The sequence below is a fragment of the Anomaloglossus baeobatrachus genome, chromosome 2 (genome assembly GCF_048569485.1).
Source record: "Anomaloglossus baeobatrachus isolate aAnoBae1 chromosome 2, aAnoBae1.hap1, whole genome shotgun sequence".
Lineage (NCBI taxonomy): Eukaryota > Metazoa > Chordata > Amphibia > Anura > Aromobatidae > Anomaloglossus > Anomaloglossus baeobatrachus.
Window position 1 is genome coordinate 632,839,750 of NC_134354.1, and position 23,146 is coordinate 632,862,895.

Genomic DNA, 23,146 nt, shown 5'->3' on the forward strand with positions numbered 1-23,146 from the left:
GGTTAGGGACTATCTCAGATGGGTACACCGTGACGAGGTGAGACAGCTTCTTACCTTTTTGCAAAAATGTATATACTAAGTACCCTGTTTATTAAGCACTTGCAATTTATTTATTTATAGTCAGGGTATTTTTTCTACAATTTTCTCCTTGTTTTTTTTCTAGTCTTGAGGCTGCAATTCACATGCTTGTAATGTTGCATGTTTATTGAATATTTGTTACAGCTCAGTTTTTTTTGTTTTTTTGTCTGTTATCTTGCTTTAATGCAAGTTGGGGGTGCAGCCCTCCTGATACTGAGGCTGAACAATTACCTGCTTCTCACTTTTTGCTGTGTATTTAATCTGGGACCCAGCTAACCACTTTATCATCCATATTGAAGTTTTGACATGACACTAGTCAGGTACAGAATATGTTTTTAACTTTAGTAGATTAGGGACTGTCTCAGATGGGTACACCGTGACGAGGTGAGACAGCTTCTTACCTTTTTGCAAAAATGTATATACTAAGTACCCTGTTTATTAAGCACTTGCAATTTATTTATTTATAGTCAGGGTATTTTTTCTACAATTTTCTCCTTGGTTTTTTTCTAGTCTTGAGGCTGCAATTCACATGCTTGTAATGTTGCATGTTTATTGAATATTTGTTACAGCTCAGTTTTTTTGGTTTTTTTGTCTGTTATCTTGCTTTAATGCAAGTTGGGGGTGCAGCCCTCCTGATACTGAGGCTGAACAATTACCTGCTTCTCACTTTTTGCTGTGTATTTAATCTGGGACCCAGCTCACCACTTTACCATCCATATTGAAGTTTTGACATGACACTAGTCAGGTACAGAATATGTTTTTAACTTTAGTAGGTTAGGGACTGTCTCAGATGGGTACACCGTGACGAGGTGAGACAGCTTCTTACCTTTTTGCAAAAATGTATATACTAAGTACCCTGTTTATTAAGCACTTGCAATTTATTTATTTATAGTCAGGGTATTTTTTCTACAATTTTCTCCTTGTTTTTTTTCTAGTCTTGAGGTTGCAATTCACATGCTTGTAATGTTGCATGTTTATTGAATATTTGTTACAGCTCAGTTTTTTTGGTTTCTTTGTCCCCATCCTGTAGTAATGGGTCAGCAGCTCCACTCACCTTCCACACACCTTCCACAGACGCCGAAGTGAAGCTGAGGGGGCGGTCTCCGGCCCCAGATCCACAGTGATTGGAGAGATTGGTCACAAGGCCGGTCTCTCCAATCAGAGATGGGGGAGGTGAAACACAGGTCACCCAGCTCCAGCCAATGATCGGTGCTACAGCTGCACTGATCTTGGCTGGATTTCAATGTTTCAGCGATTTTCAATGACTGAAACATTATTGACTGTGATTGGCTGAGCGGCGTTCGTCAGCCAATCACAACCTCCGTAGTTCCGGATAGGAGACACCACCCCTCCTGAGGTCCCCTCCTCCCCGAATCTAAGGTATTTGCAGCGATTGTAGCCACCGGGGCTGCGATTTCGCCATGACGTACTGGGTACGTCATGGGTCCTTAAGTACCAGGGAGCCATAACATATCCAATACATCATAGGTCGCTAAGGGGTTAACGTCCAACACACACACACACACCATTCTTCTCACCTGTCCCGCGCTCCCTCACCTCTGCTTCGTGCGGCCCCCAGACCCGTGCCCCTGTTCACTATCACGGCAACTGCAGTGTCACTGTCAGTGATTTATGTGAGATGATTGTATTGCCGGCAACACATTCATCTGACATAAAGTGCAGACAGTGGCTGCGGCCCCTGCACCTGCCGCGATAGTGAACAGGGGCACGGGTCTGGGGGCCGCACGAACTACCCTGAGGGGCCGCATGCGGCCCGCGGGCCGCGTGTTTGAAACCCCTGATCTAGACCTTTATTTTTTTGTCACCGAGTACCTACGAATGCAAAGTCTAACAAACTACCCTGGTATTAAGTGTGATCCCACAGCTCCCCCAAGTATGCAGACATATTTTAATATGGAGAGAGGATAGAACAAGTTGATGTTTGTCAGCAGCCAATCTACCTAGTGAGCAATGAATTGACTTTACGGCAGACAATGCTTACTGCCCTTTTCCACAAACACTGCTCAGTAAGCTAGGCTCCCTGCATTTTCCACTCCTTTTCCTGTTGAACTGCTTATATTTTGTAGGGATTTAGGATTATCAGTAGTAGTGACATGTGCCACTGAGGTCATGTTCTGAATTGATGCTAGACTCCCGACTCTAGGCCTCTTCATTTCTTCCTTGGCAGCCCATGTACACAAATATTTCCTCTTGCTTCATCAGTGTCAGTTCGACTGTGAGCATTTATCTTCACTATGCCAAGCTTGGTTGGTAACAGGATCCTCCATCAATGCTCAAACACTCTGCATTTTTAAAGGTTTCCCATGTGATGTTATAAAAGATCTAGTTTTTCATATTGGAACATAATTATTACAAATTTTACAAGATTATCTGTTATCTACATACAAAATGTCTATCTTACCCTCTGCCGCTCTACACACCTCATTGAGTGCTTTAAGTTCTGCCTCCTGTGTTGATTAGTGAGGAGGCAGTGGAATTTATTACCTCATGTTGTGTAACCACAGCATATCCAGGGTAAAATTGAGCAGTATGTTGGTATGTGGTTCAATCTACAAAAATACTTGAAAGCTGCTGCATTACCAATGCACTCATCTGAGACACTGTCAAAGCATACTGCTTCTGGTTGCATCAGAGTAATTCAATCACATGGTGTATGTATCTCTGCGATTTCCTCCTTTGTTAATCAATGTAAAAATAGATCACTGTCCCCATCTGTTCCCCCTTTTTAATACAGTGGCAGAAGTAGCTGGATTCAATACTGTACATCACTTGAGTTCTACATTTGGGGGCATGAGAAGGGCACATTGAAGTCGAAGTTGTTGGAAAATTTAAATGTGCATAGGTTGTACCTGACCGAGGACATCATCAATATTGTGTTTAGTGTAAAGTACGACCTGGTAATCAAGAACTATGTCTGTGGCCTTTTCAAGCATAGCTCGAACTGGAGAAGTAGCTCTGACTCAAGAGTGTGCTCCCCTGGCAACAGGATCCAGGCTAGCTTAATAATAAGCCATAGGTCTCTGTTTTTGGCCGTGTTTTTGGCTAAGTAATAAAGTGGCATGACTGGTCATCTCAGTTCAGAGAAAGAAAATGGTATGGTATAATTTAGTAAATCAAGAGCTAGGGCAGAGGTAATCAAGAATTTTATGGAGAAATTTTGCTTAGCTTTTGTTGTCAGATGGAAGCGTTGTGTGGACAGACAATCATACAAAGGCTGCATGAGCTTGGATGCAGATTATGTCCATGACCTTTAGTATGATACTAGACCCAGAAAGTTTCCGAGTCTTGTAATAATTACAGGCAATTTCAGCTGCTATATTGCAAAGTTTCTTTCCTCTGTGAGATGTTTGGTACCTTGAGCTAAGCAGCGACCTAAAAAAACTATCTTTTCCTGACAAGACTGTGGCTTGTTCTTAGAAGCCTTACTTTCATGTTCTGCTAAGAAACACAACAAAGGGATTGCTGATTTATGACTAGAGATGGGCAAACCCGCAGATGTTCGGGTTCAGTGGGAACAACTGGACTGAAAACAAATGTCTGGTTCGGGACCGGACTTGAACCCAAACATCTGCCCAGATGCCAAACCCCATATAAAAGTCTATGGGGACCCAAACATTGTGCTGTAAAATGGTGGTAGAAAGAGCTAAGGGGCTGCAAAACAGTACAATTATGCTTACCTTAGTCTCCCATGCAGCTGTCACATTGCTTCTGGTTCCACTCATTAACTGTCATACATATTCACTGCTTCCCCTGCCCACCGTCAGTCCCAGAATCTGATTGATTGTAGTCAGACCACGCCCCACCCTGTATGACAGTGTCTGTTATTGGTTGGAATCACACATTCTGTCTGCATCCATACAGTGGTGTAACAATAAATAAATAAATTAAATGATCTAGGGTATCCCTAAATTGTAATACCCAGTGCAGATAAAGCAGATGCCTACAGACTGCAGTCCCCAGCCGCGTGTTTATCTAGGCTGTGTATCAAAATAAGAGTGACCCTATACAGCTTTTTTTTATTATTTTAATAAATAATAATACTAATTTAAAAAACCACCATGCGGTCCAACCCCCCCAATTTTGATACCCAGCCATGAAAAAGCTGACAGCTTGGAGCTGCTTTTCTCAGGCTGTGGAGGCCCATGGTTATTGGGCCCTCCCCAGCCTAAAAATAGCAGCCCTCAGCCGCCACAAAATTGTCACATCCATTAGATGCGACAATTCCAGCGCCTTACCCAGCTTATCCCGATTGCCCTGGCACAGTGGCAATTGGGGTAATATAAAGGGTTAATGACAGCTCACAGCTGTCACTAAGCCCTAGATTAGTAACGAGTAGGGGTCTATGAGACTCCTTCATTACTAATCCTGTAAATGAAAAGAAATAAACACAAAAACAAAAAAATCCTTTATTTAAAATAAAATGCAAAAAAACCTAACCCTCTTTATCCAATTTAAAAACTCCCAAAAACACCCGGTTCCAATGTAATCCACAGAAGGTTCCACAACGATCCCGACTCTGATACATACTGAAGTCACAGCACGCAGGCACAAAACATGACCGCTCTCTCTGGCTTGAGGCAGATGGAAATTCCCACAGTACCCCACCTATGACTGCAGGTAAACTGACCTCAGGGTGTTTTTTTTGCCAAGAGATGCAGTATTGGTTTATAAATTCCAGCACCAAGTTTTCTGCCAGGAGATGCAAGTCTCATTGAACTCAATGAGTTCGCCAGAGGTGAGGTGTATTTTACATACCGTATTTTCTGTTTTATAAGATGCACCGAATTATAAGACGCACCCCAAATTTAGAGATAAAATAAGGTAAAACAAAATAAAAATGGGGTCCGCCTTATAATCCGTTGTTGTCTTACCGGAGGGGGGCAGCAGTGGTGGTGAAGCGGGGTCACAGGAGGCAGAGGTTGTGCTGGCAGCGGCGGGTCAGTGGCGTCAGCCGTGGTGGGTCAGTAGCATCAGCTGCGGAGGGTCTGTGGTGGCAGTGGCAGTCAGTGGCAGCAGGCACGGCGGCATCTGTGGCGGCAGGCGCGGCGGCATCCATAGTGGCAGCTGTGGTGGGTCCGTAGCGGAGGGTGAGTGGTGGAGCTGGCCGGTGCAGTGAGTGTCCCAGTGTGTCCGCAGTCCCGGTTCAAATGATGGCGCCTGGAGCGGTGCATGCGCAGATGGATCACTCATCCAAGAGCTCTATCTGCACATGCACTGTATCCCAGCACCATCATTTGAAACTGGGACCGTGAACACACTGGGACACTTGCCGCACAGCCACCCGCCCGAAGCAAGCACGCACAGAGTGGCAGCCAGCAGGCCGCCTGCCCGCACACACGCACAGAGAGGCAGCCGGAACCAACAGGCACCTGGCTGCCCGCATGCAGCCACAAGCACCCAGCTGCCCACATGCAGCCACAGACACCCGGCTGCCCAAACGCAGCCACAGGCACCTGGACGCCCGAACACACCCGGTCGCTACACAGATAGCCCCCTTTATTCCCTATTTTCTTTCTTTTTCCTTTATTGTTTTTTAATTATCTAGTGGCTAGATCTGGATAGTTACACTGAGTTCTCTGAGATCTCCGTATCCGGGGTCAGTGCATGGATACTAGGTATCCTGCATGGATTTCGAATTTTATAGTTTCAGTTTGCCCATCACTAGTTAACCTCTTCACGACACATGATGTATTGGGTACGTCATGGATCGTGTGAGGTTAATCCCCGCAGCCTGGGCAGGCCACGGTGATCCGTGCACATATCAGCTGATTTCAACAGCTGATATGTGTGCCCGCTAGTCACAAGTGGAATCGCATTCCACCTGCGACTATTAACCCCTTACATCACACTGCCAAAATCTGGCAGCGAGATGTATTTGTGCGCCGCCATAACGGTAACTTACTCACCCACATCGGAAGTTACGTGACGTGATCACATGACTTCCGATGGTTGTCATGGTAGCACAGGGTCATGTGATGACACCTGTAGGTATCATGAATCACTTCCTCTTAGATCCGGCAGACTGCAGTGTGTAATAGGAGAGCTCCTTTTCTGCAGATCTCAGCTGTGTAGCTGTGATCTGAGATATGTAAAAGCGGTCAGATTGCTGATCGCTATAGTCCCCTAGGGGGACTAGTAAAATAAATATAAAAGTTTTAAAAAAATTTTTAAAAAATTAACCAAAAAGTTCAAATCACCCCCCATTCGCCCTGTTTAAAATCAAAAGGGTTAAAAAAATAAAAATATACACATATTTGTGATCACCGAGTTCAGAAATGCCCAATCTATCAAAATATAAAATCAATTAATCTGATCGGTAAACGGCATAACAGCAAAAAAATCCAAACGCCAAAATTACGTTTTTTGGTCGCCGCAAATTTTGCGCAAAATGCAATAAAAGGCGATCAAAATGTAGCATCTGTGCCAAAATGGTACCATCAAAAACGTCAGCTTGAGACACAAAAATAAACCATCACTGAGCCATAGATCAAGAAAAATGAGAACTCTATGGGTTTCGGAAAACGGCGCAAAACGTGCACCACTTTTTTTGGACAAACTTGTGAATTTTTTTAACCCCTTAGATACAAGTAACCCATATATATGTTTGGTATCTACAAGCTCGCACTGACCTCAGGCATCATATTGACATATCAGTTTTACCGTATAGTGAACATGGTGAATAAAATATCCCAAAAACTATTGTGCGATTGCACTTTTTTTGACGTTTTTCCACACTTGAAATTTCTTTGCTGTTTTCCAGTACACTATATGGTAAAAGTTATGGTTTCATTTAAAAGTACAACTCGTCCTGCAAAAAACAAGCCCTCATATGGTAAGACTGATGGAAAAATAAAACTGTTACGGCGAAGAAAGAGAGGAAAAAAAAAAACCGGATAACCGCAAAAACGTCTGGGGGTGAAAGGGTTAACACTGATCCACAAGAATGTATATACTCAACCGCTGCTCCATTCACTCTCTATGAAATTGCTGGAGAAAGCAGAGTACAGCATGTTACGCTCACCGAGGAGCGGCGAACGTCCGGAGATGGACCCACTGGACCGTGCACCGGACTCCCCTGAGAAGGCGACTGGCAGCGAACCCCTATACAGGGACTGTGCGGCGCCTCCCCAGAAGGCCTAAATGCACGGCAGCCAGGAACCGGTAGTAGGAGTCTCTGTAAGGCCAGGTGTAGCAAGGTTGTGACGTCCACAGCCGGCAGAACACGGGAATGGCACCGGAGATGTTCACAGCAGGTGGCGTCCACAGTAGGTGCACAGATAATGTCCACGGCAGGTAGGGCACGGTGACGTCCACTGTAGGTATGAGCGGTGACGTCCACAGCCGGAATGGTACGGATGGCACTATGGTGAGACAAGGAATTAGAACCAGGTATCAAATGCACAGATAACAGCACAAAAGGGTCTGGACACTGGCAAAGCTCTAATGGAAGCGTTGCTCGGGTGCCTGCTGCCGTGGGAGGTGAACCTAAATACCCATTAGGTAACAGGTGACCTCTGAGGTCACTTCCAGAAAACGCGGCATACCGCTTTAAGAAAGGGGGCGTGGCCTCGCGCAGCCTAGAGTCACTTACTACAATTCTGTGTGAGGACAGGAGACAGGAAGAGGCTGCAGCAGGCCTGGGAGCAGGACGTACAGCAGGACCCGGACCAGGGGCAGCGCCTGCAGAGCCATGGGACCGGTAAGAGGAAGGCCGTCGCTGCCTGGGGCTTGTACCGGGAGTGCATGTGGAAGCCATGCTGGGACTGGGCAAATGTGAGGGAGCGCACCCTCCACGGGGTCTGGTGGGACCAGGCGCTACACAGCATTATGCTTTCTCCAGCAGTCTTATTCAGAAGGAGCAGAGCAGTGGTCGAGTGTGCACATCCCCGCTTCAGACTCGAAGCAGTGGTGCCCCATTCTAGAAATAAATGGATGTTTCAGTCATTTGAGCCTCACCAGCCTAGAAGTGATCACCTCTTCTTATGATACGTGATAACGTCATGTGCTCAGACTACCATTTTAAGGTATTTTTGCAATGATTCAATAATTTGTTATGGAAACACAATATACAAAACAAAGTACTGGCCCTGCGCTTGATGCTGGGTTTCAAAGGACAACAAAAAGAGAATCCCTATTGCCTGCTGCTTATAGATTCAAAGCTCATTTGTGGGCAGTCAATGATTACATCACAGTTAAATCTGATAAGATATTTTATTTGCTGCAGAATTGCTTGTATTTTGATAAACATTCCATTTCAAAAACACATCTCTGACACAAGAGTCATGATTATCTACATACTAGCTGTAGTACTCGGGCGTTGCCTGGGATAGTAACTGTCTCTCTCCCAGTCTCTGTCTGTGTGTCGCTGTCTGTCTGTCTCTTTCCTTGTCTGTCTGTGTCTATGTCTCTGTCTGTCTCTTTCCTTGTCTGTCTGTGTCTATGTCTCTGTCTCTGTCTGTCTGTTCCTATCTCTCTTTCTGTCTTTGTATCAGTCTGTCTCTATCTCTGTGTCTCTGTGTCTGTCTGTCTCTCTATCTCTGTGTCTGTCTGTCTCTCTATCTCTGTGTCTGTCTGTCTCTATGTCTGTGTCTGTTTGTCTCTCTCTTTTCCCGTCTGTCTCTCTTTCCCCATCTGTCTCTCTTTCCCCGTCTGTCTCTTTCCCCGTCTGTCTCTTTCCCCGTCTGTCTCTTTCCCCGTCTGTCTCTTTCCCCGTCTGTCTCTTTCCCCATCTGTCTCTTTCCCCGGTCTGTCTCTTTCCCCGGTCTGTCTCTTTCCCCGTCTGTCTTCCTGTCTCTTTACCTGTCTGTCTTTGTCTATCTCTTTGTCTGTGTATTTTCCTGTCTGTCTCTTTCATTGTCTGCCTGTCTCTGTCTGTCTCGTTCCTTGTCTGTCTCTATTTCTCTGTCTCTTTCCCCATCTGTCTCTATCAAGGTCTGTCACTTTCCCCATCTATCTTTGTCTGTCTCTCTGGCTGTCTCCTCTTTCCCTGTCTGCCTGTCTCTTTCCCCATCTGTCTCTTTCCAGGTCTGTCTCTTTCCCCATCTGTCCCTGTCTGTCTCTTTCTCCGTCTGTCTCTGTCTGTTTCTTTCCTCGTCTGTGTCTGTCTGTCTCTTTCACCGTCTGTCAATGTCTCTCTCTTTCACCGTCAGTCTGTCTCTCTCTTTCACCGTCAGTCTGTCTGTCTGTCTCTATCTGTCTCTTTCCCTGTCTGTCTCTGACTCTCTCTGTCTCTTTCAGTCTCTCTGTCCATCTCCCCACCAACATCATATTACTTCACACATAAGCTTCTTATACTAACAATGTCTTTTGTTCCTATAGCAACCAATCAGAGCTGCTATTAAGACCAGTAGTTCCAGGCTCCATTTACGTTAATGGAGGCATGTTTTTTGGAGAGTAACTGTAAAGCGTGGGGTTAAATTTTCTTGTCAAAACATAGTCTACGACGTTCCCTGGGTAACATGAGGCATCTGTGCAAAATTATGTGATTGTAAATGCGATGGAGCGGGTTCCTTTAGCGGACATACACACACACATACAGTACATACATACAAACACACATACATATATAGACACATACATACACTGAGCTTTATACATTAGATTTCTAATGGATGTGCCATTTAGTGATGTCAGAAAAACGTAGCATTGAAATGGAAAATGTAAAAAACTAAGATTGGATTTGGAGTAGCTTTCACGTCTCGATTCAGTGATGCCAGAATTATACCATAACTTAGTTACAATGAGACAGATTGAATGTAAATGATCTCCTGTCTCTTTATTCTTTACATAGCTGACTGCACATTATACTTGTGAGTTCACATACAGCAGACTTGGAGACAGATGTTATAAGTTATTGAACAGACAAATATGATTAGATCTCACAGCTTTAAAGAGTAAAGCCTGCTTTACACCTTACAATTTCGCATACGATATCGTATGCAATGTGACCCGCTCCCATCGTATGTGCGGCACGTTCAATTTGTTGACCTTGTCGCACAAATGATTATTTCCCATCACACGTACTTAGCTTCCATACGACCTTGGCGTGTGGGCGGCGAACATCCACTTCCTGGAGTGGGAGAAATGTTCGGCGTCACAGCGATGTCACGCGGCAGCCGGCCAATAGAAGCGAAGGGGCGGAGATGAGCGGGATGTAAACATCCCGCCCACCTCCTTCCTTCCGCATTGCCGTCGGGAGCCGCAGGACGCAGGTAAGGAGATGTTCATCATTCCCGGGGTGTCACACACAGCGATGGTTGCTGCCTCGGGAACATTGAACAACGTGACGTTTAATTTTTAGTAATTGAACGACGTGCATGCGATCAACGTTTAAACGTTCAATCGCAAATTTCACACGCTACAATGTAACTAACGATGCCGGATGTGCGTCACTTACGACGTGACCCCGCCGACACATCGTTAGATAAATTGTAGCGTGAAAAAGCCCGCTTTAGTCAATCCCCAAAATAACCTGAATAAAAAATAACCTGTCTGTACACTGGAGAAAGGTTCCTCTAAACGCCCTGTCACACACAGAGATAAATCTTTGGCAGATCTGTGGTTGCAGTGACATTGTGGACAATCAGTGCCAGGTTTGTGGCTGTGTACAAATGGAACAATATGTCCATGATTTCACTGCAACCACAGATCTGCCAAAGATTTATCTCTGTGTGTGACGGGGCCTTAAGCCTCGACACTTATTGTTGAGACCTCTTTATTTTAAATAAAGGATCAAATCTTCTCCATTGGCTAAAGTGTATAAAAAAATCAGTCCCATTCTCATCCACAAAAGTGGGATTTTTTTTCTCACTTGTCATCCGTGTGCAATCCGGTTTTTTACTCAGCAGCTATTAATCTTTTACAGGAACATTTCAGTCTAGGACACACGTGAGTAAAATCGGATAAGTGGAGTGCAAGAAAAAAATTGCATTCTAATCGGACCAATGTGCCTCTATCTGGCAGTACCTATCTTCAATTTTTTTTCTTAGGTGGAATCGCACAGAGAAAGCAATCGCAGCATTCTGTGAGTGTATGCAAGAGCCATATTCACTTGCACCCATACAAGTCTATGGGTGCGAGTGAAACATCGGACTGCAATCGGATGACATCGGAATGCAGTGCGATATATACATCAGCTCACTATAATGACACTCAGCTCACACTTGCAGCAGAGCAGTAGCCGAGGGTCATTAGCATATCGCATTCGATGCCATACAGTTTCCCTTCTTACAGAGCTGTATTGTATCTGTAAAAATTGGATGTCATACTGATGCTCCTCATGGCATCCAATTTTTTTTCTTTCACTGCTCCGATTTCAGAGTCAAATCGCAGCATGCTGCAAGTTTTTTATTATGCCAAATAAAGCTGAGAAAAAAAGCAGATCTTCATTGCCTGATTAAATAACATTGGTCCAAGTGCAATCCTTTTTTTATCGGATTGCACTCGTCTGATTTACACACTCGTCCATTACCTAAAGTTTGTAGCAGTATACAGTTAGGTCCAGAAATATTTGGACAGTGACACAAGTTTTGTTATTTTAGCTGTTTACAAAAACATGTTCAGAAATACAATTATATATATAATATGGGCTGAAAGTGCACACTCCCAGCTGCAATATGAGAGTTTTCACATCCAAATCGGAGAAAGGGTTTAGGAATCATAGCTCTGTAATGCATAGCCTCCTCTTTTTCAAGGGACCAAAAGTAATTGGACAAGGGACTCTAAGGGCTGCAATTAACTCTGAAGGCATCTCCCTCGTTAACCTGTAATCAATGAAGTAGTTAAAAGGTCTGGGGTTGATTACAGGTGTGTGGTTTTGCATTTGGAAGCTGTTGCTGTGACCAGACAACATGCGGTCTAAGGAACTCTCAATTGAGGTGAAGCAGAACATCCTGAGGCTGAAAAAAAAGAAAAAATCCATCAGAGAGATAGCAGACATGCTTGGAGTAGCAAAATCAACAGTCGGGTACACTCTGAGAAAAAAGGAATTGACTGGTGAGCTTGGGAACTCAAAAAGGCCTGGGCGTCCACGGATGACAACAGTGGTGGATGATCGCCGCATACTTTCTTTGGTGAAGAAGAACCCGTTCACAACATCAACTGAAGTCCAGAACACTCTCAGTGAAGTAGGTGTATCTGTCTCTAAGTCAACAGTAAAGAGAAGACTCCATGAAAGTAAATACAAAGGGTTCACATCTAGATGCAAACCATTCATCAATTCCAAAAATAGACAGGCCAGAGTTAAATTTGCTGAAAAACACCTCATGAAGCCAGCTCAGTTCTGGAAAAGTATTCAATGGACAGATGAGACCAAGATCAACCTGTACCAGAATGATGGGAAGAAAAAAGTTTGGAGAAGAAAGGGAACGGCACATGATCCAAGGCACACCACATCCTCTGTAAAACATGGTGGAGGCAACGTGATGGCATGAGCATGCATGGCTTTCAATGGCACTGGGTCACTTGTGTTCATTGATGACATAACAGCAGACAAGAGTAGCCGGATGAATTCTGAAGTGTACCGGGATATACTTTCAGCCCAGATTCAGCCAAATGCCGCAAAGTTGATCGGACGGCGCTTCATAGTACAGATGGACAATGACCCCAAGCATACAGCCAAAGCTACCCAGGAGTTCATGAGTGCAAAAAAGTGGAATATTCTGCAATGGCCAAGTCAATCACCAGATCTTAACCCAATTGAGCATGCATTTCACTTGCTCAAATCCAGACTTAAGACGGAAAGACCCACAACCAAGCAAGACCTGAAGGCTGCGGCTGTAAAGGCCTGGCAAAGCATTAAGAAGGAGGAAGCCCAGCGTTTGGTGATGTCCATGGGTTCCAGACTTAAGGCAGTGATTGCCTCCAAAGGATTCGCAACAAAATATTGAAAATAAAAATATTTTGTTTGGGTTTGGTTTATTTGTCCAATTACTTTTGACCTCCTAAAATGTGGAGTGTTTGTAAAGAAATGTGTACAATTCCTACAATTTCTATCAGATATTTTTGTTCAAACCTTCAAATTAAACGTTACAATCTGCACTTGAATTCTGTTGTAGAGGTTTCATTTCAAATCCAATGTGGTGGCATGCAGAGCCCAACTCGCGAAAATTGTGTAACTGTCCAAATATTTCTGGACCTAACTGTATGTCTTTCCATTCTGTGCCCCATTTGATGTACAATTACCTGATGTTGAATTGTATCACTACCAGGGTTCCTTTCAATTTATATGTGTTGCTGGGCTAAATGTGTTGGTTGGGATAAAAAGGATCAGGACTCATTACTGCATTACTAATAATATATGCCTACAATAGTGCTGTGCCTATTTACATTGAGTTGAGCATCTCTATACTACAAAGGTGTCTATTAACCCTAGAATGTGCAACCATAGAAATCTACCATAGAAAACAAGTAACCTAGCAGGCCTGCGAGGCCCCAGGTATGCGTTCTAGGGTTAACAGGGCTTCAGAGCCTCATCCTTGTGTAGCACCCCTGAGGTCTCAGGTGCCACAAATAAATGTGAACTGTGGAAACCCAAAGCCCGGAATATCCGTGCCAGTCAACACACCAGCACCCTTAGGCCACATACATAACCCCAATTCCAGATTGGGAGACTGCCTAGCAACAGGTAAAAGGGATGGGCCCTTATTGGCTACTTGCCACCCAATCTGTAGGGAGAGACTCAGCAAGGGGAGGGGCGAGTGGTCAGTTGGGAAGTTGGTGGGAAGAAGTGAAGAGTGGAGTTGGAAGTGAAGGAGTGAGGAGAGTTGGAAGTGAAGGAGTGAGGAGAGTTAGGAGTGAGAGACTGAGGAGTGAAGTAAAGAAGGAAAGGTGAAAAGACCTAATGTAAGAACTGGACCCTGTAAAGAAGACAAGGATTGCGGAGTAAGGAACCGGGACTTCAGGAACCGTGGGTTATCTGTGGAAGTATAGGAATCCAGGAACCGCGGGGCGCCTGTGGAAGTACGTAACCAAGGCTCATAGGACTCAGCACAAGGTGGGGTGCAGACCCTAGAATAGCGGTACACATTATGGTCAACTGTTAAATCTGCCAGGTGAGGGGATCTCCAGGGTCCCTCACCAACCAAAGAGTCTGAAGCAACAGCAGCAAAGTGGGGACCTGGGATCAGGGACAGAAGTCCACCCATTAAATAGTCCAGGCTGCCTGCAATAGGACCAAGATGGAAACGGAGGGTCTCCCCCAGAAGCTCTAAGCCACGGGAGCCCACTACCATGAAGTGTGCATGGAGGACAGCTACCATAGGTCCCAGCTGGCACAGAGAACAAGGGGAGTGGGAACACCTGAAACCGGCACCAGCGAGTCCAGGTACCAAGCCAAAATAAAAAGGCAAGTTGAAACTGCAATATAGGTGTGGACTGTTTCCTTTTCGCCTCCGTACACATACACTGACTGTCCTCTACTATAGCCCTTTCATCATCCACTACTGGGGCCTAGCCCTGCTTGCGGAGGGCCCAAAACACCTAAGCTGCAGTACTCCACAAGCCTCAGCAGGACCCTGCAGCGGCGGCTTCAATAACCTGACCGCACACCACAAGTGGCGTAGCCAAAAACTCTTTCATTGTATTTTCTTTGATTTTTCACATTTTTCACCCCTTTTATTGGAGCTACCCCCAGGGTCACGGAACTGGGCATCGGCCGCGACCATGACTGTTCCCCCTGCGCGCCACACACCCGAGACCGAGTACCCAACAGCCCTGGGGCGTCACACTTGGGTTTGAAAAAAGCACATATCTATAGGATAGGAAACAAGTTGCTGATCACCGGGACCCATGGCGATAAGCAAGTTGTTGCCAATTCTTTGGAAAGGGACAGAGGAATAGAGGGGTTCTGCTCAGGATGGGAAAAATGTTTGAGTAGGCTGCTAAGCAGTTAATCATGTTTACAACTATGGTGGAGCACCCTAATAGTGGGTATAGGGGAACCTCAGCAAACAACCATGCTGTTACTGAAAATAAATCACTATACAAGATCAACACCAATATTACCGCCATATGGGGGCCATAATGTAGTAGATACCAGTCCTACAAACCATACAAGCGATTAGTGTAAAGGTATTGATAATTACTTACAGCCGACATTCTTTCTGACGAAGTAGTTCATTTTTTGCATCTTTTCCATCTTGCCCAGATCAACATAATGACTTCTCCAGCCACAACTCATCTACAGAGTTTACAACAAAGTCACATTTGACTTCTCATATTTTCAGCACTGTCCCCATCTTTTCACAACTCTCCTCCTACTGATACCCAAATGCTAAGCCGCTACGGTATGTATCTCTATTAATGCACCTGCTGTGTGGTACGAAAACAGCGCTCCTCTTAGTGCCTCACATAATAATGTCCACCACTCTGCTGTTTACAAAGTTTAATGACACCCTTGTGCCATCTAGATGTTAAAACTGACCCCTAGAATACATTAATGCACTTTGCAAATACCCTAGAAAACAGTATCCACATTTTGTCCCTTAGAAAGTAACAATAACCCCTGTTTGCTACTTTGGCATTTACAATACCCAGAGTGGACCTATAGCAGCTCCCCTATACATAGTACGAGAGGCCCACAGCTACCCTTTATAAGGCATGATATCCCCATAGCTCCCCTCTTTACGTTATGACATACCCACAGCTCCCCTCCATAAAGTATCATGCTCCCGCAGCTCCCTTCTACACAGTATTATGCCCACACAGATCTCTACCTAAAGTACAATGAACACAAATAGGTAGAAATACATTCTACAGAGAACCGTTAAGGTCAAAATATAAATCTTTTATTGATTAAAAAAGGGTGAGAGGGGAGGCTTTTGCCACAATTCAGGATAACCAAAACAGAAGAAGTGGCATCACATGTGAATAAAGACACAGTGTGGGGGCAGGGACTCCATGTAAATACCACAAATCAGTCAGATGGAAATATGACCTATCTAATACCACATCACAAGGGGGAGATGAGATACTGGTGTGCAGAAAAAACAATGAATAAATAAAGCACAAATGGCTAAAGCACACTGTATCTCATTACCCACGTGGTAACATGATGTAAGTAAATATAGAAGAAAGTGAAGGGAGGTATGAATGGTAACAATTACCTGATTGTGGAGTAGAGTGGAGAACCTGTCCGCACATGCGACACCAACTCCGATGCGCACGTTTCGGCATCAACGAAATGGTCACCCACAAGCATTGTGAAAGACTGGTGGAAAGCATGCCAAGACGCATGAAAGCTGTTATTAAAAATCATGGTTATTCCACAAAATATTGATTTCTGTTGTCTTCCTGAGTTAAAACATTAGTATTGTTGTTTTTAAATGATTGTGAACTTGTTTTCATTGCATTATTTGAGGTCTGAAAGCAATGCATTTTTTTGTAATTTTGACCATTTCTCATTTTCAGAAAATAAATACAAAATGTATTGCTTGGAAATTTGGAGACATGTTGTCAGTAGTTTATTGAATAAAAGAACAATTTACATTTTACTAAAAAATATACCTATAAAGAGAAAAATCAGAAAAACTGACAATTTTGTGGTCTCTTAAGTTTTGCCAGAGCTGTATGTGATATACGTATATACCCCCATCATCTTCTGTATATGCTAAACCCCCAATTTAATTCATGTGGTGTATATGCCCTCAGCCCCAGTGTATTCCATGTAATGTATATGCCTTCAGCCCCAGTGTAACCTATGTGATATACAGTATATGCTGTAACCCCAGTATCTCTTATGATCTATATACTGCAGTCTTGGTTTCTCCTACAGTACATGATGTCTACAGCAGTGTCTGTGTCTCCTATGCAATGTATACAGCATACCCCCTCTGCTTGAGTTCTATAAATGTTACACGAGCAATGATGAATTTCCCACTGTGAAGAGACCTGCAGTGTAATATTCATCTGTGTTCAGAATTTACTGCTGCAAGTTCTTTTCAAGCCTCATCTCAAAGACTCAACTGCGCTCCAGACCGATGCAAATCTGAAAAGGCAGTTGAAAGTAGTATCATCAATACAACCTAACATCATATGTTACACCGAAGAGGAGCAGTTCCAATGATGAAAGCACCCGCCCCTGTCGTTTGTGCGTCACGGGCAAATCGCTGCCCGTGGTGAACAATATCGCCGGTACGCTTCACACATACTTACCTTCCTAGCAACGTCGCTGTGGGCTACAAACAACATCTTTTTTAGGGGGGAGGTTCGTGCGCCGTCACAGCGACATCACACAGCGGCCTGCCAATAGAAGTGGAGAGGCGGAGACCAGACGCATTAACGGCATGCCCACCTCGTTGCCGGAGGACGCAGGAACGCTGTTGTTCGTCGTTTCCTGAGTGTCACACGTAGCGATGTGTGCTGTCTCAGGAACGACGAACAACCTGCGTCCAGCACCAGCAAGGATCTTTGGGAAAGGTACGACATGTCAGCGATAAACGATTAGATGAGTATTTTTGATCGTTAGCGGTCGCTCGTAGGTGTCACACGCAACGACTTCGCTAACGAGGCCGGATGTGCGCCACAAATTCTGTGACCACAGCGATATCTCGTTAGCGATGTCGCTATGTGTAAAGTGGCCTTAAGGGTGAGTCAATTAAATATTTAACCAAATATGGCAGGATCAATGTCAAGTTAATAATTTGGAAAGTTGATTAAATATAGAGAGGGAACCACGGGTTATGCCGCGCTTAAAAACCACTGAAGTTGAAATGATGTGAAAATTTCTCTTTTATTTACAGCATTCCTACGCGTTTCAGAGACAAAGACCGTCTCCTTCTTCAGGGAAAAAAGAAATCATCATGATTTCTTTTTTCCCTGAAGAAGGAGACGGTCTTTGTCTCTGAAACGCGTAGGAATGCTGTAAATAAAAGAGAAATTTTCACATCATTTCAACTTCAGTGGTTTTTAAGCGCGGCATAACCCGTGGTTCCCTCTCTATATTTAATCAACTTTCTATATTGTTATACGGGGCCGCTGCTTGAATCACACGGACACTCACATGCTTTTGAAGGAGTTGTGACTGGCACAACCCTATCAGGTGAGTGTTACTGTTCCTTGCCTATCACCACTTGTTATATCGGGTAAGACCCTATTGCGCCCTTTGTCTCCCCCTTTTTTAAGTTAATAATTTGTACAGCCCTTCCTTGATGATGTACAGTAGATAATGAAATGGCTTCTGGTAGATAAAAGGTTCCCTACCCCTGCTCTAGGTGTATGTTTTTATCCATTTAGTTAAAAAATTAAATTTGGGTGCATCCAAAAGCAACTTGTGTAGTTTTTACAAGAAAGTGTTACAGGAGGGTATAGAAATTAGTTTCAAGGTGTTTTCCTAGATGTCTTTCTGAACTCTTCCTTTAAAAAAAAAAAAAATCGCTTTCAAAATCACAGTGTTGAAAACACATGAATCACACTAGAAGTACTCATCTCTAGTAATCAGGAGGTAACAAGGCATATTTGTGGTTTGGAATCTTGATTGAAAGGATAAAATGTTATGTATTTAGAAGACAAGTCAAGTGTATTTGTAAAGAATTATGTTATTAATTCTAAGATCCTAGGCTTCTGACTACATAATACATCTCAAACGCTCTGTGCAATATTCTGTGACTGAATCTCATTCCCACTAAATCTCCATACATAAATTAAATTATGCTGCCTTGTGCTTATCTTGCAGTTTTACTGCTGAATCTAAGGCTTCATTCAGAAAACTGTTTTAGTCATAGTTGTTTTATCCATGTTTTTCACAAGTAGAAGCAAGGAGAAACGCGCCTCGGGGTGGAGGGACACATTGACAGGCACTCCATGCACTGAACTTTATAGCTGCGGTAGTTGCTTTCTAACTATATGATACATGGCTGTGCCTTTTCATCTGTACTTTAGAATTAACATCCAATAATATTTCTTTTCTATTATTTACCACTGTGGACATGTCGCTGGGCTACCATGACAGAAAGTGGCCTCTCCTATTCTTGGCGTCAGAAGGTCGCAGCTTGTGGCTAAACACGACTGTGCTGGTTGGAGCTGCTGTGCTTTCCTGTTTATCAAAGCAGATTTTCCTTGTGCCAGTGCTACAAGGGTTAAAGCTGCTATTTTGTCTCCTAAGTAGAGATGAGCGAACCGGTCGTGGTTCGGCTCGAGTTCGGTTCGCCGAACCGAGGTCTGGTTCGCGTTCGGTTCAGCGAACAGGTTAAGCGAACCACTCGAACTGCATAGGAAACAATGGCAGGCAAACACATAAAAACACCTAGAAAACACCCTCAAAGGTGTCCAAAAGGTGACAAACAACTCACTACACAAACACATGGGAAAGTGACAAGGACATATACTCATGTGAAAACAAAAGAGCTGGACAATGAAAAAGAAGAGGAGACACAAATATAGGCATGGCATGCCCTTCTAAAATGATGTAAAACACCGCAAGGTGACTCAAAGCTGAGTCTCCCTTTTTTCCAAAAATTGGGCCACACAGACACCCCTTCAGTGGCAGCACTTGTGCCTCAGTCGTACACTTCACAGGTAGATTTGCATCAAGCACATTCAAAAATAGACATCCTTAACCGTCCCCAGGATGACACCGGGGTAGGTAGCAAAGTCTTTACTGATCCCAGATCTGTTCATCTTGGATCATTTTTAGAAACACAGCAAGCAAGGGTTACTCCAAGTGGAGTCTCCCTTTTTTCCAAAAATTGGGCCACATACACACATACCCCTTCAGTGGCAGCACTTGTGCCCCAGTTGTACACTTCACAGGTACATTTGCATCAAGCACATTCAAAATACACAAGCATTTACTCTCCCCAGGATGACACAGGGGTAGTAAATTCCTTGTGGATCCATGACTTGTTCATTTTGATGAACGTTAGTCTGTCCACATTGTCACTGGACAGACGCGTGCGCTTATCTGTCAGCACACACCCAGCAGCACCGAAGACACATTCAGAGACAACGCTGGCAGCTGGACACGACAAGATCTCCAAGGCGTAAGTGGAGAGCTCTGGCCATTTTTCAAGATTTGAAGCCCAAAATGAGCAAGGCTCCAGTTGCAATGTCATGGCATCGATGTTCATTTGGAGATACTCCTGTATCATCCTCTCCAGCCGTTGACTATGTGTCAGACTTGTTGTCTCTGGTATGGAGATAAGGTATGCACACCAGTGACTATGCAAGGGGAATACATGCAATAGCAGAAACTGCTGTGTGAATACTGACATGAAAAATTCAATAGCTATATGTAAGAATGAAATGTGAAAAATGGAACCTGCATTACTGCCATGAATATATGAATAAAGAGAAATGTAGCTACTGAATTGATCAATGCAATAGAGCCCCAACACTACGCCAAAGTATTTCTCTACGTTGGGGTCCCTAGCTTGTGTGTGTCCTCTCATGTTTTCCATTTGAGAACCCACCCCACTCACACCTATTGCCAATCCACATGATACGTATATATAGCCTGGGTCTCAGCTTCCCATACACGGTAAGTTTTTTAACTGCATGAGAGGACACACACAAGCTAGGGACCCCAACGTAGAGAAATACTTTGGCGTAGTGTTGGGGCTCTATTGCATTGATAAATTCAGTAGCTAAATTTCTTTTTATTCATATATTCATGGCAGTAATGCAGGTTCCATTTTTCACATTTCATTCTTACATATAGCTATTGAATTTTTCATGTCAGTATTCACACAGCAGTTTCTGCTATTACATGTATTCCACTTGCATAGTCACTGGTGTGCATACCTTATCTCCATATAGTGATGTTTTTTTAGGTTTTTGCGCCCAGTTCAGACATAGAATGGAGTTCCAAACGTTATTCCTTATTTGTTGTCTCTGGTGGCCTTGCAAAGGATGGTCTAAAAAAATTATGAAAAGATCCAATAAAATTGCTGTTACCAGCACCAGATACGGTGCTGCTGGTACGGGTAGACTGTTGAAGATGACGAGACCTTCCCATGTTTGTCGAGTTACAACTGGGAGATTCACTCCCTGCACCACGGGTGTTTGGTGGAAAAGCCGAGCTAAGATCGAGTAACAGCTTCTGCTGATACTCCTGCATACGTGCGTCCCTTTCTATGGCTGGAATTATGTCACAAAATTTGGACTTGTACCGGGAATCTAAAAGTGTGGCAAGCCAGTACTCATCATCACTTCTAATTTTGACAATATGAGGGTCATGTTGGAGGTAGTGCAGCAAGAAGGCGCTCATGTGTCTGGCGCAGCTATGCGGACCAAGTCCACGCTGTGTTTGTGGCATAGAGGTGCTAACCGTTCTTTCTTCCTCTGACATCTCCCCCCAACCTCTTTCAACTGAAATTTGACCAAGGTCTCCCTCATCCGCTGAGTCTTCCATGTCCATGGACAGTTCGTCCTCCATTTCTTCATGTTCTCCTGCACCTTCCTCAACATTTCGCCTGCTACCATGCGGCCTTGTTTATCCCTGTCCCCCATGGTCCCATGCCTGCCGCGTTGGTGATGATGAACGTCTGGACCTTGGTGATGTTGTTGTCTCTTGCGCATATGAATCCTCCTGTAGTTCCTCCCCTTCCTGTTGTCCCACGCACTGAGTCCGAATAGTGTTTAGCGTGTGCTCCAGCATGTAAATGACTGGAATTGTCATGCTGATAATGGCATTGTCAGCGCTAAACCTATTCGTCGCCATGTCGAAACTGTGCAGAAGGGTGCATAGGTCCTTGATCTGAGACCACTCCATCAGGGTGATCTGCCCCACCTCTGCATCTCGTTGGCCCAGGCTATACGTCATGACGTATTGCACCAGGGCTCGGCGTGATAAGGCCGTAATTTAGGTTGATGCAATCTAATCATGCATCCCTCTTAAACTGTCTGCAGTCCAAATTATGAGTCACCCGTGGTAGCATGCATAACCACAATCTTTCACACACACCAGAGAGACGTACTCGGATATGAATAGAAAGTAAGACTTATTTATTTCCGGAAGTTGTACAAATATATATAACCTTATTGGCTAGGTGCCAAGAATACGTAACACGTCTCCTATTGGATAAAGTAGAACAGCTTATTCTGTGATATACAATTTACTGTAATGTGCTTGGTTCCTCATTTATATTAAGCAATGTCAGCATGATTCACTTGTCACAAGAATAGCCCAGACTGTCTGTCTGAGTCTTATGCCAAGAGATATGTGGGGTACAGTTCAAACACCATCTTAAATCCTGTTCTTTATGGATATCTCCATGTAACTCTTATATACTTATATACTCATAATAATTCATAATCTTGTCCATAACAGTCCCCCCTTTGGAGATAGCCAAAAAGTCTTTCCTTACTTTTCCAGGTCTATTGATCTGTCCTAATGCTGATGGTTACCTCACTCACATACGAGATACCCCATCCCTTGTGGATGAATCTCCCCACCCAAAAGACTATGCATAGGAAGCCAGATCCTGATCGTATTCTCTAGACTGTCCTCATGGCTATGTTCCGCTGGCCCACGTTATTCAGGAAGGGGGAACGTGGCAGTAGTCCTTTAATTGGCTAATATTTATCAGGGTTGGGTTCACTCAGAGTCTCATGCTCCTCAGTCCTCAGGCGGTAATGGTGGGACATCAAAGGTGGGATGTAGAGTCGTCTTCCAGTCCACATGCTTAGATATCATCATCCTGGCACAAAGTATCGGGTAGAAGAGGGAAGACAGCCATCTCCTGGTCTCAGGCAGGTCCGACATCTCTTTGTAGTGGAATGCATGGATCTTCGTCCGAAAGAAAAAGAGTGAGAGAAGAGAGAGAGAAAGAGAGAGAGAAAGATTGAGAAGAGAGGGAGAGAGAGAGAGGAAAAGAGAAAAGAGAGAGGAAAAGAGAGAGGAAAAGAGGAGAGAGAAAAAGAAAAGAGAAATCTAGATCTGGTTGGATCTGGAGGAGAAAACTCAAAAACGTGTATTAGGCACATGTTTAAACAAACAACAAGCTTAGTTGAAGTATCTGGGGGTACTTCTAAACAGGATTTCATAGGGTCTCAACCTAGTGATCCCTGCTGGGGTGTGTCTGACACTGAACAATGCAAGCGAAGACTCTCA